This window comes from Thamnophis sirtalis, unplaced genomic scaffold, assembly GCF_051295495.1.
Source record: "Thamnophis sirtalis isolate CommonGarterSnake01/CBP01778 unplaced genomic scaffold, rThaSir2_p1.2 scaffold_1, whole genome shotgun sequence".
In the NCBI taxonomy this organism is placed as follows: Eukaryota; Metazoa; Chordata; class Lepidosauria; order Squamata; family Natricidae; genus Thamnophis; species Thamnophis sirtalis.
In genome coordinates this window covers 73,641,147-73,654,189 of record NW_028261381.1, presented here as the reverse complement: position 1 = coordinate 73,654,189, position 13,043 = coordinate 73,641,147, and the positions used below count along the sequence as shown (strand labels likewise).

The following is a 13,043-nucleotide window of genomic DNA, read 5'->3' as shown; positions in this document are numbered from 1 at the left end:
TCTTTTTCCAAAGCAAGTAACAGATCAACTATCCTTCATAATACTCATAATGGCATATCTAAAAAGTCATCTGCGTCACTGCCGATTCGTTTACACTGAACATTATTGAAAAAGTACTCAACAAGGATAGATTTTTCCAGTCTCATCAAACACAAATAGGCCCTCACTTGATCTGTGCCTAATCGTTTTGGTCCAACCCAGCAGGTTTACGTCAGCCTCTATAATTGGTTCTAATATAATTTTGTGACTATATGGTCACCTTCAGTCTCCTTTTCTTGCTAAATTACATATTACCGGTATTTTAAAATGCTAGTGGGCCATTGGGTTCAGAAATTTGCCCCAAGTCAAGCTGAGTTTTGTTATTTGTGTTTTCTAGTCTCCTGGGTGATATGCAGAGTGTTTTAAAGTCCCAGTGTTGTTTTCCATGGATGACTGCATTGGAACTCAGTAGAACTTACTCCCACTTTTTTTTTTTGAGATGGCAATTGAGAATTGAGCAATCTTTGGATGGGTAGAGAATCAGTGAGATCACATGGGCAGGCTCAGTTTGCAGAGGTCTCGGGGGCGGGGGGACTTGCTTTGTTTTTCTAATGTGATAGACTTATTTTGCACTATACAACACAATTTTCACCTATTTTCCAAGTAAACTGGGGGGTGGCAGACAGCTATGCTTTTAGTGATCATAGTTAGAAGGGATTCTGAGGCAGGAGTGGGCTTCAAAAATGTCAGCAACGGTTTCTTTGCCCTGGTGGCCCTTGTGGGCGTGGCCTGGTCAGCCTCCTGTACCATGGAGAGGAGGGGATGTTTTCACCTTCCCTAGGCTCTGGAGGCTTTCCTCGAGCCTCTGGGAGGGCGAAAACTGCCTCCCCGGGCTCCAGAGGTCCCCTGGAGGTCAGAAACAGCCCCTTTCTGGCTTTCTGGAACTTCCGGGAGGCCCATTTTTTCCCCCTCCCCGAGCCTCCATGCAGGCCCTGCACTTACCTCGCATCCAAAACGGGCCGCATGGAGACTCCTGGGAGGGGTGGGGTGGGAGGGGCTAGCCATGGGTGGGATTTGGAGATTTTCCAAACCAGCCATAATGTTAGTTATGGGTTCTCCCAAGCCCGGGTGAACCTGTATCCGAGGGCTGTAAAAAAAGAAATCAATTAATTTCTAAAAATTAAAAGGCAAACAATAACCGCAGGTTGCTCATCCCTGTAGGGAACCTGTGTTTCCTCAGACTGTATTTGTGGTTCACATGCCTAAATCTTCTTTCATGTGTGCTATTACAAAGCCTCGTTATTCAATAATCTGCAGTTTTATTAAATACAGTTATTGTCACTGTGGAAAATACAAAATCCTCCCTAGTATTATAAAAATAGCGTGAACAGAAATTGCTGTGGAGAGATGTACCTTCAGCCATCAGGGTATCTCCTTCTTTTCAAATCCCAGTTTCCCTGTAAGTATCTTCCCTGCATCCTTGTTATTGAGGAAATATTTCTATACTGGAGAATATATTTCCTGTGGAAGCCATAAAATACAGTTGCTTCCCAGCAAGTATATGTCAATCAATACTTACAATGATTTTTCTTTCTTTCTTTGGAAGGTGAGCATGAAACACACATGACATCCAGAACCTGAAAATAGCTCTGCAGTTGCAGATCACAGTTGCTGCCATGGGTAACCTTTTAAAACCTTACATTCTGGGTACAGATATGCATAGATTCAAACCACCATTTCATTTCTTCATGTTTTAGGTACCTAAAAAGCCTGCCTATTTTCCTACCCACAAAATTGTTTGGCTTTTCCAATTCTTCTAGTGAGGAGCACAGCGCATTCCTTCCAGAGAAATCGGTTTCATAATTTTTAGTGTCACTGCTCTAAAAGAAAATTGTACCATACTTTGTTTGTTTATGTTTGTTTGTTTATTGGATTTATATGCTGCCCTTCTCCCAAAGGACTCAGGGTGGTGTACAACATAAAAAAACACATATTACAAAAGTTAAAAAGGAAATTAAATAAAGTATCCAAAAATAAAACCAATTAATACTAACGATAAAATTTTAAAAATTAGATTAAAATTAACAATTAAATTAATCATTTATTTTATTCTGTTCAGGCCAGGCCGGCTTAATAGCAATAGCAATAGCAATAGCAGTAGACTTATATACCGCTTCATAGGCCTTTCAGGCCTCTCTAAGCGGTTTACAGAGAGTCAGCATATTGCCCCCAACAATCTGGGTCCTCATTTTTACCCACCTCGGAAGGATGGAAGGCTGAGTCAACCCTGAGCCGGTGAGATTTGAACCGCTGACCTGCTGATCTAGCAGTAGCCTGCAGTGCTGCATTTAACCACTGCGCCACCTTGGCTCTACTATGCTGGAAAAGCCAACTTTTTAGGGCGCATCGGAAGGACTGGAGGTCAGGGATTATGCGAAGCTCCGGGGGCAGCTCATTCCAGAGGGAAGGCACTCCCACAGAGAAGGTTCTCCCCCTGGGGGTTGCTAGCCGACACTGTCTGGCTGAAGGCAGCCTGAGGAGACCAACACTGTGGGATCGCACTGGATGGTGGGAGGCTACTGGTGGCAGTAGGTGGTCTCGCAGGTACCCTGCGCCTAAGCCATGGAGCGCTTTAAAGGTCATAATTAGTACCTTGAATTGCACCCGGAAAACAACCGGCAACCAGTGCAGGCCACCTAAAAGGGGTGTAACATGGGAACACCTAGGTACCCCCATGATAACCCGTGCGGCTGCATTCTGGACCAGCTGAAGCCTCCAGGTGCTCTTCAAGGGCAGCCCCATGTAGAGTGTTGCAGTAGTCCAGGCGAAGGACGAGGGCATGAGTGATTGTGCATAGAGCATCCTGATCCAGGAAGGGACGCAACTGAGGTACCAGGCGAACCTGGTAAAAGGCCCTCCTGGTCACGGCCGTCAGGTGTTCTTCTAAACTAAGCCACGTATCCAGGAGGACTCCCAGATTGCGAGCCCTCTCTGAGGGCGCTAAAATTTCTTCCCCTATTATCAAAGATGGAACAAGATACATAAATCGGGATGATGGAAACCACAGCCACTCAGTCTTGGAGGGATTGAGCTTGAGCCTGTTCCTCCCCATCCAGATCTGCACAGCCTCCAGACATCAGGACATCACGTCGAGGGCATCGTTTGGGTGGTTTGGGGTAGAGATGAAAAGTTGGGTATCATCAGCATATTGATGATACCGTACCCCAAAACCATGGATGATCTCGCCCAGTGGTTTCATATATATGTTGAACAGGAGGGGTGAGAGAACCGACTCCTGGAGCACCCCACAAGTGATGCGTCTTGGGGTCGATCCCTGTCCTCCAGTCAACACGAACTGTGACTGATCCGACAGGTAGGAGGAGAATCACCGTAAAACAGTGCCCCCCACTCCCAACTCCCCGAGTCATCGCAATAGGATACCATGATCAATGGCATCGAACGCCGCTGAGACGTCTAATAGGACCAGGAAGAGGAGCAGCCCCTGTCCCGGGCCCACCAGAGATCATCAACCAACTTTCCTTTAGTTGCTTCCTAAAACTGCGGCTTTAAACCAATTGAGAAAAACAGATATTTCAGAGAAAGTCGGCATAAGGAGGATGCATCAAGATCATGCATAACCTGTTCATCATCTGCATCCAACCCATACTGATGGGATTTAACGTCCAACGAAATCTGCCATTGCAAATAAATTCATTTTGTGTCAGTTTTGTATCCCACAGTAAAATGAGATGGCACAATATACCATTGTGTCAAAAGGGTTAACAGATTTTAAATTTAGGAACTTTGCACATGGCAATGGCTTGAATCGGGCCAGAAAATAGATAATGAAGGAAGAAGCAAAATGAAATTGGAAATCCATGCTGCTGTGGCTCTGAAATCAAATAAAAAGGAAGCCAGATGCCAAAAGGCCAAATGCCATTAATGTTGACAATGCCAGTACAGGAGAATGTACAAAGTGAGACTGAAAATATGACTGCCAGATGCCAATCATGCTCTTCCTTTTAACACTTTTAAGGAAATAGCATGCTTGACTTGGACATTATCACCACGTCTGTCTACTTGAGTACTTTTTCCAACTTGATGTTTTTTAGGAAGGTTGTTGAAAAGGCAGCAGGGACTCAAGGATTCTGGGTGAAGCAAATTAGAATTTTTTAGACCTGGGCATTAAATAAAAACTGCATTGATCACACTTGCAGCAACCTACAGTAGGACCTGAAGGGAGGGAGTGTGACCCTTCTGATCCTGCTCGACCTCTTAGCAAAATTTTGGATCATCAGTGGATCATCAGGACCTGTTTTATACTATCTCTGCTCCTTCTGACTGGGCAGTTTAAATTAAATTTCAACAAGATGTTATGCTTGTTTGGAACTATTTGGCTCTATGCTAGTTGTATCACTGGAAGGCATCACATTCCCCTGGAAGAAGCAAGGCTGCCATCTGGGGTTTTCAAGCACTTGCTCCTGGTTGAACAGCAGATGGAAGTGCTGGCTAGGAGAACTTTTAGCCAGTTTCAGGTAACATCCTGGAGGCAGCCTTTCACGGAGCAGGATGCTTTGGCAACTGTCACTCACCCCTTTCCATTAGCACAATGAGGCATTTTCAAGATAGACTGGATAGAAAACATTTCAACAGGTGCACAAGAATCCAAGAATTTTGACAAATATCTTTATAGTAGAAAGCCAAAAGAGTTCCAGAGACTGTTGTATATCAAAAGAGAGTTCTATTTACAGTGAAATCAAAGTCCAGATTCCTGCAACTCTTTCTTTTACATACATAAAGCAAAGAACTAATGTATCTCTCTTTGATGGAATAGATAGTGACTGTGTTATCTGTTTTGGTAACTGCCAGGTTTTGGTATCTGGTTATATGCCTCTGAATGTGTGAAAATGTGTGATAAAAGGATGATCACATTCAAAACAGTCTACAACACTTCCTGTACTTTAACAGTTATACAAAAAGGACAATTGGCTTGTGCATAGCTACACAAGGAAAACCATAGTGATTGAGATTCCTGCTTTATGCAGCTATCAAAGATGTAGGAACCCACTTCTCTCAATTCCCATTTTTGTGTGCAGATTCAAAAGAGGACTTGATCAAGCTCTGTTTAGGCCTGTGCTTACATTGAATAAAACAACCCAATTAAATATTTACAAGAAAAGAAGTATAACTATTTGAGGTGAAAAAAAATCATTTAAAAATATGTATGCTACCTCAACCACAGACTTGGGTGACTCTCTATAAAAAAATTCAAAACATATCATAATTAAAAATGCAACATTCTAGATAAAAACCACGAACAAACAAAAATAATCCAGATAAAGGGAGGCAGGAGGCTGTGCATGTCAATACTATTTCTTACATCCCTGATATATCTTTCATTCATTCATTTATTTATTTATTTATTTATTTATTTATTTATTTTGTCAAACATTTACGAGATAACAGTTATCAACATGGACATTAGTGCATGAAATAAATACAAATAAATGGGGACAGTAGGACAGGGATGGTAGGCATGCCAGTGCGCTTATGCACGCCTCCTTATAGACCACTTAGGAATTGTGTGAGATCCACAGTAGATAGTTTAAGAACTTTGCTACTGAGGACTAAACTATGAGAACACACAGAACATACAAGAAAACAAATGGATGGATCATTAAACAAATCAACCAAGAGTTCTCACTTAAGGCAGATGTGTCCATGCTGAAATTATCTTATTTCAGACATGTTATGGGAAGATACATTATGGAAAAGGCTCTAATCCTGGGAAAGATGGAAGGAAAGAGAAGAAGATGACCAGCAGCAAGATGAATGGATTCAATTACAGTGTTGGTGAATGCAACTGTTGGAAGATCTGAAGGGAACAAGTCAGGGATAGATCATTATGGAGAAAATCATTCTATGCAGTTGCTAGGAGTATAAAACAGCAACAATGAATGGCACCAATAAATTGATGGATTAAATGTCCATTGTTTGTTGAGACCTTCTGGGATTATCCCCTGAAAGCCTTTGATATAAGTGAGTTCTACAATTTCTCACTCAATGCTGCCATTAAAGTCCTGCTTTTCCAAAATAGTTACTTTGTGTTCTGCTATTTATTTACATTCTGTAATGTAAATAATGTAAGTGAAACTATTTTTACTCATTTTCTTGCAAATGAAAGTAGAAATCCTTTGCAGACTCCTTCATTCAACACCAAAAGATCAGAAATATTGGGAGTATGGCAGCACATCTACTTCCATCTTTTTCATTGGCACTGGTTTTTCCTATACACATATAATACTGAATAAATAAATATATAATGGCTTCCTTACATATGTCTCTGCAAAAATAAATAACGTGTCGGATGGTAAGAATTTTTTTTATAAAGTTGGTTATTCCTTTAAAAATTACACACACACAAACACACAAACACACATCTAATTTGATAAATCACCTACTGTGTGTTACAGATTGGATTTAACCTGCAGGGATTGTGCAGATGGCTACAACGAATAGAGCCTGGTTCTCCATCTCAGACAACTGAAATTGCACAAGTATAAACTATCCAATACTCTCATTCTACTCCCGAATTTTATTTGCTGTTAGATTCAACTGCTCAATTAAATGAAAATTAAGAATCTCCTTAAAAACATTGGGGATGAGAGGTATCAGACGTGACAGACTATTCACAGTGATTTCTCCAGAATTAAAATGAAACTTCAGATTTCCAAACTTTCCCACCAAATAAGACCTTAAATACCAGAGTGTCTAGCCAGTTTGCTGCCCTAATATTCTGATGTTAAGCAAAATATTTAATAGATATTTTTATCTAATTAGTGAGGAAAGAACTAAATTGGAACTGTGAATATAAGCCAGGAAAGAAAGGGTAGATTCCCAGAAAATTATGGTCAACTGTCTATGATGTTCCAAATTTCTCCCTCTTGCGTGATTATTTTATAATTTGCTCTGTATTTTATAGGTTTTACTCCCAGGCAATGGGAAATCAAAGAAACTGAAGTTCAACCCCTTTGTAGACTTGAAAATTCTGTTATAAATATTGGAGTGGTGGGATACAACCAGTAAGCCCTGGTACATGCATACCGGTGCTCCAGAGGGCCCGCCCACTCGCTCTCCTTACCTCTATTTGAGCCATTTGTGCACGGAGTGTATGGCGCCTGCGCGACGCTCTGCAGAGCTGCTGGAACGTTGTGGATGGTGGGTACACATGTGTGTGCTGCACGCATGCACGTGGTGGACACCTGGCCCCGTTGCAACATACCAGTTACAACAGGACCCGGAATTCACCACTGGAGTATTGGTATAGTTAACACAGTCTTAGTATCTCTGTCTTCTTATGATAACAAAGGAAAATATTTATCCATTCTGGCAAAGGCACGTCCAAATGTAATGTAAGCTAGGAAGGTGCGATCAAACAAGAGCCTAGGGTAAAAGATGGCTAGTGCTCAGTCAAGTTGAAGATTCCTGAAAACAGAGAAGGGGAATGCTCTCTGTATATATGTGAAGGAAGAGAAAATTTTCAGGACCCTGGACAGCGCCCAGAATTCAAAGTGGAATTCAGTTAAAACCAATGTTTTGGGTTTTTGTTTTAAATATTCCATAAAATTTACTGTGTTTCTACATAGAGGCTGATCTCATAAACTAATCCCTAGTTTATAGCTGGTTGTAAAACTGCTTGGATTCTCAAAGCTGTTGAAAGTTGAAAAACACATTTCAGAAGGCGGCAATAGTAAAACAGAGATGTATCATCATCAAGAAAATGGCATAGGTAGAATCCCCAGGGGTTGAGCTTCACTTAAGTATTGCCTTTTTACCTCTCAAATGTGCAGAAACTTAAATGGGAGTCCCTTGGCCTGAAACCTTCCATTCCACTGTGTCTCCATGAAGACAATTTATGTCAGGCTCTCTCTGCAACTGAGCTCTAAGACTAGATCCTCTGGGGATCCAGATTGAAGGTTTTTTAACTTAGGGCATTTTGGGTTGAATAAACAGATTCAGGGGCTCTACAGTCTACACCACCAGTTCCTCTGCATCTGTGTTGCCATTTCCCACCTATGAAATCAAAAGATAAAGAATTATTTATTAGTAAGAATCTTATTTGGAAAATAATGTGACTGCAGTGACTGATTTACCAAAAATGGAGTAAAAAAACCTATATAGGGGAAAAATAAAGTGTGATGGATTATATATGACACTGGGTGTATTCTATTTCACAAAACCAGTAAGCCCCTGCTGGGTAGATCAAATTTTCCCTTTGAATGACAAATTAAAACAGGTGCATTGCTTATTAGCAAGCAAAGATTTAAAAACCTCAAGAAGGGAATTGCTTAGCCAATCACTGATGATTCACTCTCCTCTTTTTCCTAATGAACTGTATTAAAAATAACTTCCTAAGTAGTTAACCCAAACTTGCCTCAATAGGCAGTAGCAGCCTAGCAGGGAAAAGACTGTATTAAATTGACCACCCACTGGCTTTACCTTTTATCCAATACTAATAGAACTCACAGTACAGTGATAAAAAAATTGCTAGTAGGATCTTAATAGAGAAAACCATACCATGTTCTTCTGCTTACTCCAAATTGCTTGCAGTAGAATTTGTCTACTCTGGCATGAAGAAATAAATGAGAACTTGGGGATATCAGAAAAGCTGTCAACCCTTCTAGATGAAACTGTAATGCCAATAATATTTGGTATTTAACAACCCGGAGTGTTATCTAAGAAAAGCACACACATCTACACAAAAACCAAGCTGAAGTATCTGGTGTAAAGTCTACATTTTAGCTCTCACAGATGAGAGGAAAATAATATACTAAAGGAGGAAAATAATATAAGAAAGATTCTGAAATTGGAATATGCTGAATACCAACACTCTTAACCATGGTAACTGCATGAAAGGCATTGGGATTTGCACAATGCGCAAATGCCTCCTCTGTGTGGGCCTTACAGTGTCACATATACACCAACATTAACTGGGCCAATCAATGAATGATCTATCTCTGTGAAATGTTCCGATTCTATTCTCTCTTTCTCACAAACACCACCTATTCCAAACTGGGAATATCTATGTATAATAAGGTCTAAGCTTACTCTTTCAAGAAACTCAAACCAAGCCAATAAAAAATAATTATTGTATCAAGTAGGATTTATATGGTGGGGAAGCTGCTCAATGAACCCAGTGCAGCAATGTGATGAAAAGCTAACATTCTAGATCTACTAGCTCAGATAATCTGATCAGGGGGAAAAATCCATCTAAGATGATTAAACATCAGTATTGCTCTTGCTGAAATAAGTGCTATACTAAAGAGCACAGCATAAGCATGTAATATTAGTTGATATGTTATTTTTGACCATCAAACTTGCAGTCATATATTGCTTGCTGATCTGGGAGCAAAATCCAGTGGACACACTTACTCCCAGATCTTACCCATTTATTTTTCAAACAAGATTGCGTTGTTGCTTATAATATTCACTGATGCCTGTGAAAGCTACAATTCTGCATGAATAAAAAATAAACACTTCTTTTAAACCACCCAATGTTCTATTCAAAGACAATAGGTAATAACTCAGCTCTGCAATGAAAGAGCCACATTCAAAATCTATATTTAAAAACAAAGCATTCTGGATAGGAAGGAGTCTCTACAAAAGTTCAAAAAAAGTTTTCTTTTTTAATCCATGATATTATGCAACATTGCAGCAGGAAAAAAAAAGACACACCTTGATCACAGTGTAGAATTATTCATAAAGAAAAAGTGAACATTTTCACACATAAAGGTTACAAAAGTAAATTTTCTAAAGAAGATAAACTGCATCACAGAAAAAGGGCAGGGAAGAAAGTACTTTGGATACACCAGTTGCAGAAAAAAATAGCTATAATTCATTTTACTTTCCCTGTCAAAAAGAATATTCACTTCAAATTGCAGACACCCAAGGGAAGTACAACTGCTACCAGCAAGAAAACCACAAGCCATTGGGAAGATGCATCCTGTATTTTACCCTCTCCAGAAATATCCACATTGGCAAAGGAGAACAACATCATCCATCAATTAGAAAAGGCACTGCAAACAGAATTTCTTTCTTTCCTTAATAAAGAAAAGACTGTATCAAAACAACCCCCTCAATTTGCCCACTGGTACAGAATTAAAAGTATTTTCTTAAGAGGTAAAGGTTCCCCTTGCTCATATGTGTTAGTCATTCCCGACTCTAGGGGGTGGTGCTCATCTCCGTTTCAAAGCTGAAGAGCCAGCCCTGTCCAAAGACGTCTCCATGGTCATGTGGCTGACATGACTAAACACCAAAGGCACACGGAACACTGTTACCTTCCCACCAAAAGTGATTCCTATTTTTCTACTTGCATTTTTTATGTGCTTTCGAACTGCTAGGTTGGCAGAAGCTGCAACAAGTAATGGGAGCTCTCTCTATTATGTGGCACAAGGGATTTGAACCACTGAACTGCCGATCTTCTGATGGACAAGCTCAGCGTCTTAGCCACTGAGTCACCATGATCCCGAATCTTAAGAGTGTACGGTGATATAAATTATCTCTTATTCTTCTAAATGTAGTCACTGCCTTCCCCATTAAATGAAGCCACTAGTCTTTCGTATTACCTGATATTACTCTTCTCATTGGGACATGAAATCCTATCACTTGAGCACTGGGGTTTCCAACAGACTAGAAAATTTTCTAAAGGTTAGGAGGAAAAACCAAAACACAACTGCTTTTCTTCCTTTATCATCTCTTGTTTTGGCCACTTAAGTACTAGTCACTAGTGCATCTTTGAGGATAGATGTATATAAATGTTATTCACTGAACAGAACCTAGATACTTCAATAAAATCTCTGTTTTCAAAGGCTGCAAAACCTGAAAGACTATGAAATACCTCAAATGAAATGGTTGATGGGTTGCATGCTGTTGAGTGAACAACACATTGTTCAGATTTTCCATAGACATAAACTAGATTTGCCGGGACAAACTAACAACCACCAAGATGATTCACACTTCTGTCTTTTATAGACTCCAATTTGCTGTTGACTCTACTTCCAGGACATACTAATCTCCTATACCTTTAGCACATCTTTCTGGCCCTCATGCTGGTTTCTAAATGTACAAAATTGCAATTGGCTTTGACTGAAAATTACAAAGCAGCATTTGATTTGGTTTTATTCTACTTTAACCATTGCAGTATTCACCAGCTTGCAAATATCATCCACAAATAGGGCAATGTCTTCATTGTTTCAAAGATCCACTGCTATAATAAAGCTAGGTGGTATATTCCAGTGTTTTTCAACCATTTTTGTGCAAAGGCACACTTTTTTCATGAAAAAAATCACGAGGCACACCACCATTAGAAAATGTTAAAAAAAATTAACTCTGTGCCTCTATTGACTATATATAAAGTAATTCTCCCACGGCACACCTTACACTATGTCACGGCACACTAGTGTGCCGCGGCACAGTGGTTGAAAAACACTGGTATATTCTAACACCAATAAGCAAAGTTCCTTGCATTGATTTTTCTTTAGCCTTGGAAATTTCAGAAAGCCATATCTTTTCCAGAATCAAATTCATTGAAACACAAGTACAGGGACTCAAAGGGCCACTGCATGTTTTGGTTTACTTACATGGAGACTGTGCTCTCCACATCATTACAGAATACCTGCGTTCATTAAACACATGCATGAAATAATGTTTTAGCGCTCATCGAGCTCCTTTTCTTCTTTAAATGAGATGTACCCTTGGAAACATGAGTGCTTTTTTCATCTAATAACAGCCTGTTAAGATAATGGATAATAATAGGGTGCGGTGAATGTCGCATCACTGTTTCTAATTCACATTCTAATACATATTCTTGACATTCAATCTACCCCACATTTAGCTTATCTCACATGATTTCCATTAACTTCAAATGATTTTGAATCAGATCTAAGAAGGATTGCCACATCTATTTTGGACAATATTTTTAGTGAAGCTGAAAACAGAGACCTTCTATGCACACATACTTTGAAGTATGACAAAATTATAATTACTTCAAAAATGAACATCAAAAAGAAAATGTATCCATATTTCCCCGTCACTAATTCTAGCCACTCACAAACTTTTATCTCTGAAACTCCCTTACATGGCTTACAAATGCTCAGCTTTGGAATCAGATTTCTCCCATAGCTAGTGATAACATTTGACATGTTTTGTTTGCCAAACATTATAGTCACCTGTTACTGCAGAATTTTAAAGAATGTTTAGTCTCCAACTAGTGTAAATCTCTCATGCATCAACTAGCTGACTTAATGATAAATATCATTAAGAATCTTGTCATTTTTTCTGAATTTCAAATTATCCAGGTGTTTTCCATTAGATCTATGTTCTATCATCAGGAAATTTTAAACACATCCTTTAACATACCTCACTTCCTAGAGTGGGATTTATTTTTGCGTAAACATGTTTTGGACTAAATCATGCTTCTATTAAACAGCATTTTAATCTTGGTTAAAGACCCCTTAGTCTAGGTTTTCTATTATGTGACCCATTTCTTCAAATTACTTAATGGAAGCTTGTGCAACAGCATATGGAAAGATTACTGCAGTTTAGCTATTTAAGATTAGCTAGCACTTAAGCAATACTACACTTGGCCCAAAAATATCTAAAAAGAAAGGTCACTTAAAAATACTTAAGGCAAACCTTCAAGCCTCCAATTTCTCATATCTAAAAAGATAACCATAATACATCTGCCCAAAGAAAGTCTATTAAAACAACGTAACTCCTCCTAAACCAGGTTAAGGTTCTGTGCATATAATTCCCAAGATTATAATTGGTATACTATTTTTGTGGGCATTTTAATTATTGTTCTAACTGTATTTATTGAATTGCACTTATATCTTAACTTCCTTCCGAAGAGTTCAGAACAATGCAGTTTCATATGCACTCCTTCACATTATTTTCAGGGCATGAAAGGATGAAGCCAGGATGACCAAAGTTTATCTCCACAGCTGCTTTATCAAGTGAAATTTTGAAAGGGATTTCTCCAACTTTGAACTGACACTCTTCAGACC

At 39.3% G+C, this 13,043-nt stretch overlaps 1 protein-coding gene across 1 annotated transcript in view; it reads right to left on the bottom strand.

Moving 5' to 3' along the window:
* Positions 1-13,043, bottom strand: part of DRD4 (dopamine receptor D4) — a 38,752-nt gene that overhangs the window by 24,559 nt on the left and 1,150 nt on the right. The window lies entirely within an intron of this gene.